This window comes from Coffea arabica, chromosome 11e (assembly GCF_036785885.1).
Source record: "Coffea arabica cultivar ET-39 chromosome 11e, Coffea Arabica ET-39 HiFi, whole genome shotgun sequence".
Taxonomy (NCBI): domain Eukaryota; kingdom Viridiplantae; phylum Streptophyta; class Magnoliopsida; order Gentianales; family Rubiaceae; genus Coffea; species Coffea arabica.
The window spans coordinates 36,580,259-36,587,414 of NC_092331.1; positions in this window are offsets into that span (position 1 = coordinate 36,580,259).

The following is a 7,156-nucleotide window of genomic DNA, read 5'->3' on the forward strand; positions in this document are numbered from 1 at the left end:
GATTCTTATCATTTTGAACTAGACAAAAGGAGCACATATGAAACAAAAGTCTTAATTGAACAATATCATCCACAACAGTTGCTAATCTGATATCCCTTACTTGTTTGGTTCGAATATGGTTGAGGAGTTTCTGATTCTGCACCTAGAATTGTACTGCTCTGTGTTGCATATTGGTAGCTTTACACATTGCCAGTTTGAGTGCTATTGCTTCATCCAGCAGTACCGATCCAGAACTGGTCTCTCGTAATGCCCATCCCCTCTTTGATCCTTGATCTGCTTCTGTTAGACAGATTCCAATGCCTAGCCAAAGCTGGTTCTTGTCCCTTGTGATCCCAATGCTGAAAATCAGTGAACTAAATTCTGAACATAACTATTGATGGTGTAGTTGTAGAGCTTCTGTTTCGTTTGTGCTCATCCTAGTTTCCACTTTATCTATTTCCCCAAATTCTAACCATTCCTTCATTGCCTTCTGTATAGTCCTCCATGGTCGGTACTTCTTGCCATTGAATTCCACCTCATTCCTCTCTTTCCATATTTGCCAGAGAATATGGACAGTTAAAGAGATATGTTGCCAATCATGTGGTCTGTGTTTAGCTTCCGTAATTGATATCCACCATCTTCTGAAACAGCCATGTTGCTCCATCATTCCTTCCCATTGGATTGGGGCTAATTTCCAAGTCAGTTTTGCTTGCACGCAGTTCAGAAATGTGTGTTCAATTGTCTCCCTTTCCTCTCCGCATCCGTTGCAAATAGGGTCCCCCACTTTGATTCTACCATGGATAATGTCTCTCACTGGAAGAGCATTGTTGAGACACTTCCATAGAAATATTTTCTTTTTATGCTTGACCTTTAATCTCCACAATTCCTTCCATACCTTGCTGGTGTGATTGTCCCAACTTGTAGAGCTCTCGTTCTGGATTCTTTCCTGCTTATTAGCCTTGTGAAGCATCAGAACTTTATACCCTGAATGGACAGAGTAATTTCCATCTATCCCGTGTATCCAAAAATGAAAATCTTCCGTACCTGCTAAGCTTATTGGGATCCTCAGGATTCTGTCCACATCTTTGGTATTGAAGGTTTGGAAAATCAAATTTCGATTCTAGCTCCTCTGGCATATTAGCTCGTCTACTCTCTGCAGTCCACCATCCATAGATCTCGTGGTAGTTACTCTTCCATTTGACGTGTCCGGAATCTAGCTATCTTACCAGATATGTGTACTCCTTCCATTGCCAATCTGTCTTCTGGTTCCTTGTTCCACCAACTATCTAGCTCCCATCAGGCTCCTCCATATCTAGGATGCATTATTGGGGACTTTGCACTTGAATATGGAGGACCTGGAGTAGTACTTGGCTTTCATAACTTGACTGACTAGCAGGTTGGATTGTGTTATTAACCTCTATACCTGTTTGCCCAGTAGTGCTGTATTAAAGGCCTCCAAATCTTTGAAGCCTAACCCTCCCATGTTCTTGTTCTGAATGAGCTTTCTCCAAGAGCACCAGTGTATTTTATTCTTGCCATTGGTCTCTCCCCACCAATAGTTTGACATTAGTGAACTGATTTCCTTACACAATCTGGATGGAATCTTGAAGTAGGACAGAGTATACGTGGGCATAGCTAGGGCCACAGATTTCAGCATTATTTCCTTGAGCATACGGGTTCTCACATCTTCCATTTTAGGAGAGCTATACGGCAATTCTTAATCTTTTTCTGCACTTGAAACATCCTAGATCCATACGTTTCCTGCTCCCAAGAAACCCTGATCACCTCCTCGATGTCATTTCTTTTTAGCCACCTCTTGTCAAAATAGAATCTCTTATTCCTCCGACTAGAGTTCCTCGTTGTGTTAATCATCATAATGCTGTGGTCGAAAGCATAAGAATCTATGTGCCTGCAATTTACATCCTCATAAACCTGTGCCCAAGAAAAGCTACAAAGTCCCCTATCTAGTCTTTGCTTGACCTCACCCGCATCCTCCCAATTGTTACACCAAGTCCAAGGGTGTCCAGTGAAGCCAATATCCATCAATTGATTCCCATTGATGAATTGTTTAAAGTTCTGAAAACTTCTTTCCTCTCTACATGTACCTCCCCATTTTTCTTCATTGGATACAATATCATTAAAGTCTCCAGCTACAACCCATCTTTCCCCCCACAGACCTTTCCTTTTTTCTATGACCTTCCACTATTGTTTCCTAACCTGATGGTCACAACTCGCATAAATTCCTACAAACCACCAATCAGAATTAGCCTCCGTATCCTCCACATGCGCCTCTATGGTGAAGGCAGTCATCAGTACCTGAACAATTTTCACTTCTTCCTTCCATAGAAGAGCCAAGCCTCCTGCCTTGTTCATGGCTTCAATCACAGCCATCTCATCAAATCTTAAAATGTTCTTCACTTTTTCCATGTATGTTGTCCTATTTTTGGTCTCACTTAAAAACACCATGCTTGGAGAGAAGAGGTTATTTACCTCTCTCAGCGAGGGAATTGTCAAGGGGCTCCCCACTCCTTGACAATTCCACACCTGAATCCTCATTTGCACTCTGGGGTCCAACTAGGCATGGACCCTGCTTCCTCACAACCATTCTTCTCAGAACCTCCAGCAACTTCAATCTTATACTTTTTCAAGTCATGCACATCAGCCCCAGCGTTCTCCATAACCTCATCCATTTCATTACTTTTCCTTTTCCCTTGGTTTTTCAGATCCCCCAAGTTGATGCATATTCCTTTAAGAGCCTATCTTCTTTTACTTGGTGACCGCAGGGGCCTTTGAATCCTTTTGTTCTGTTTTTTCACTACCTCTTGCTTCCTACCTGTACTATCCTCATCAACCTGCATTAGTATAGCCTCCGAGTGTCCTTCCTCAGGACCTGGCTTCAAGACCTGCTGGCCTCCCTTCTCCCCCTGAATATGATCAAGCTCGCTACCCATAATCATCATATTTCCTCTATCCTGTTTCTTACCAGCATTCTCATCGGCATGCATATTTGGTTGCCCTCTAGAGGACGGTTTTGGAGCTCCAGATTCCGCAATTCCCACCAAGTTTGGAGAGAATACTATATTTGTAGATGGTTTAGGCAAAGCCTCTGTCGGAGTGGTTGTTTGGTCCACCTGCTGCATTACTGCAATTGGTGTCTCATCCAAACCTCCGAAAACATCACTGCCCGTAGTCTCCCCCCACTCCTTCTCTACCCAATCCCCATTCTGGTAACTCCAGTGACGTCTTTGGGGGTTAAAAATTACTCCTGTTTGTTTTTTCTGGGGAGACATCTTCCCATTTGCATTTCCTGCCCTCATCCAATTTCCATATTGGTTATCCTTTTTCCCTTCATTCCCACTCAAAGACGTTCCACATGATCTCTCGCTGTGTCCTATTCTCCCACAGCTATAGCAAAAATCCGAACATCTCTCATACTTAAAATATACCCATTTAACTCCCCCTGCCACCTTAATTGTTGTCCCTCTCAAAAGAGGTTGTTCAATATCCACCAGAACAGCTATCTTCAGGTGCCTTCCTTCTTTTCCTCTTGTTTGCGGTATAATGACATCCCTAACCTGATTAAAAACGGATCCTATCTTTTTGCCAACGTCCTTTGAAATCTAGTGAACTGGGAGGTTCCAAACTTGCACCCAGAGTGGAGCAAGTTTAAAGGCTTTTTCATCATCCTCTATTCCTTCGTACCACCTGTTGACCACCATTAATTGTGTTATTCTTGGTTTTGATGATCACAAAGGACTTTGAAATGTTTATTTAACTCTCTTCAAATATAAGTGTTTTTTGCCTATCAAAGAAACAGGTACGAATATGTCAAGAAATGAAAATCAACCAAAAGAAGAAGCAAAAACAGGACACTCATGTCGGATGTCCTAAGGAATTGGTCGGACGTCCGAAAGGATGAAGATCATTAAGAAGAAGATTCTGTCGGACGCTCGTGAGGAAGCATCGGACGTCCGGATGGATCGGACGTACTCCTCGGACGCATATCGAACGTGTCGGACGTCCTAAAAATTCCACAAAATGTTGATGACTCTCTGCCAAGACTCTGTCGGACGTTCGTAAGGAAGCATCGGACGTCCTGAAGGATCGGACGCATGCTTCGGACGCACATCAATCTCATCGGACGTCCTAAAAATTTCACGAAGATTTGATAACTCTCTGGACGACGTTCGGACACAGAAGCTCGAACGATAAAATAGCATCGGACGTCCGAACAACAACTTGACTGATTTTCGGACGATGGGATCGGACGATGACTAAGACGTCGGACGTCCGACAGCTCCAACGGCTAGCTGACTCTTCATCTGCCTTCTATCCGTTGGAAGTATTAATGAAACCCATTTTTGGCTCCCTTTAAATACAAACGATTCTGATTCAGAAGAGGACTTTTGCACACTTTGTTTACAAGATCTCAAGAGATATTTTAGCTAGAAAATAGTCTCCAAAGCTAGATTTGTTCTCCAAGTGGTGTGAATTTCTTGTGAGCTTTTCTCTTGTGGTTGAAAGTTTCATTAGTGTAGCTTTGTTGAGGGTTATCTGAGTGATTGTAAAACTTCTTAGCTTGACTAAGTGAGGCTTAGGGCAAGGAGGAAGTGCTCCCTCCATTGTACATCTAGTTGATCATCTTTCATCAAAGAGAAGTTGCTCAACCTAGTGATTGGTCTTCAAGTTTGAGGAAAGCTTGGTAGACAATCGGTTTGATATTCTATCTTATTCTTTTTGTTTAATAAAACTCTCATTGCTTATCTATACTTATTTTTCGAATCAATATTGCTCTCTTCTTCTAATCTACTTGATTGATCATTATTAGAAAAGAAGGTAAATTTTATTAAGCAAAAATTGCATAAGTTTGATTAAGATTTTAATCAACCTAATTCACCCCCCCTCTTAGGTTGTCTTTGGGCCTTACAATTGGTATCAGAGCTTGGTCTCCTAGAGATTAAGCTCTAACGGCTTGGAGTAAAGATGACAACCAGTCATGCTATGTTTGTTGAGGGGCAATCTGTTACTAGGCATCCCATGTTCAGTGGCTCCAATTATGTTAGCTGGAAAGAAAGGATGATTATCTTTTTGCAATCTATTGATATTGAGCTATGGTTTATTGTGAGTGAAGGACCGCATGAAGCTAAGTTTCTTGATGCAGATACAGGGTTGCTTCGGCCAAAAAGAAGAGCTGAAATGAATGCTCAAGATAGGACTAATCTCACACTGAATGCCAAAGCCATGAATGTTCTGTATAGTGCCTTAGATTCAAATGAATCAATTAGAGTAAAAGGCTGTAAATCGGCCAAAGAAATGTGGGATAAGCTAAGAGAAATCCATGAGGGTGGTGACAATATGAGAGAACAGAAAAAGGCTATCTTGGTCACAAAGTATGAATCATTTAAAATTGAACCTCTTGAGGATATTGACAAAATGTATTGCAGGTTCAATGACTTGATCAAAGATCTCGAGGTGTTGGGCAAAGAGTACACCTTGGGAGAGAAGAACAGGAAAATTCTCAATGCATTGGGCAAAGAATGGGAAAATAAAGTGACTGCAATAGAGGAGGCTAAGGATTTAAATTCTGTGCCTATTGAATCTCTCATTAACTCACTAACCTCTTATGAGTTGAAACTGAAATCTAAAGTGCAGGAGGAAGAGGATGCTAGAGCAAAGAGAAATATTGCTCTGAAGACTACTCAAAGTGAAGATGATCCAGCTCACTTGGATGATGAAGACTCGGATGGTGATGATAATGATCTTGCTCTCATCACAAGAGGCTTCAAGAGAATCTTGAATAAAAGGAAGTATAGAAAGGGAGGACCAAGCAATCAATTTCAAAATTATTCATCAAATGCAAGGAACAAAGGAAAACAAGAATTCAACAAGAAGCTAGTGGATAAATGCTATGAATGTGGACAGCCTGGACACTATGCAAACGAATGCCCCATGAAGAAAATGAAAGATGGGAAAGCTGATCGAAAGCCAAGATTCAACAACTTCCAGATTACTTGGAATGAATGCAACTCTGAAGGGGAAGTTGAAGAAGAGGAAGAATCAGCTCAAATGGCCTTCATGGCTATTGGAGATAATGAGGTAACTTCCATACACTCTCAATCTGAAAGTGATGATGAAGAAGATGATGATCTTGAATCCTTTGTTGAAAAACTGCATAATGCCTTGAAGGAATCTTATGATAAAAACAAGCAGCTAAAACAGAAAATTGCTTTTCTCATTCATGAAAATACAAGTCTTCTTCAACAAAATAAACAACTAAAGACTGACAATGATTGTCTTGTAAGAGCCGGATTTAATGTTCAAAATGAGCTTGATAGAAAGACAAATATTTGTAAAATGCTGAAGGAAAGACATGGTGATTTGAAGAAAAGAATGGACAACTTGGATGAGACTTTGAAAACAAGAAAACAAGATTTTCTCAAAAAGAACATGTCATCTACCTTTCTTACTGCTCATCAAAGAACATTAGCACGCAACAAAAATGCACATGGTTTCACAACATATAGAAGAAATGGATTGAGATATGTCAAACCAGTACATGTTAAGGACTCTTCCATTATGTGTGATTTTTGTTGTCAAAAAGGGCATTTGAAAGGAGATTGCTATGTGAAAAGAAATCTGAACAAAGGGATGAAATGCATATGGTTAGTGAGATACAATGCTAACTATTGTGGACCCAAAAATTAAAAAGGGTACCAAACATTTTCTCTTTTCAGGAAAAAGGCTCAAACAAGTCCAAATGGTTTATTGATAGTGGCTGCTCAAGGCATATGACCGGTGATCCCTCTTTGTTCATAAAGCTAAAATCAAAATCAAGTGGAAAGGTGACATTCGGTGATGATGTGAAAGCTAAGACAATTGGAATAGGTGATGTTGGTAAGGATGGTGAAACTTTTGTTCATAATGTGCTCTTAGTTGATAATTTAGGTTATAACTTGCTTAGTGTTAGTCAATTGTGTGATAAAGACCTGAATGTGTTGTTTAAAAAGCATGAATGCATTGTGCTTGATTCCAAATATAATGTTGTGTTCAAAGGTAAGAGGTTTAACGACATATATATTGTGGTTCTTGATAAAATTGATTCTTCTAGCTTCAAATGTCTTAAAGCTTCAAATGAAGATCCTTGGTTGTGGCATAGGAGACTTTGTCATTTTAACAT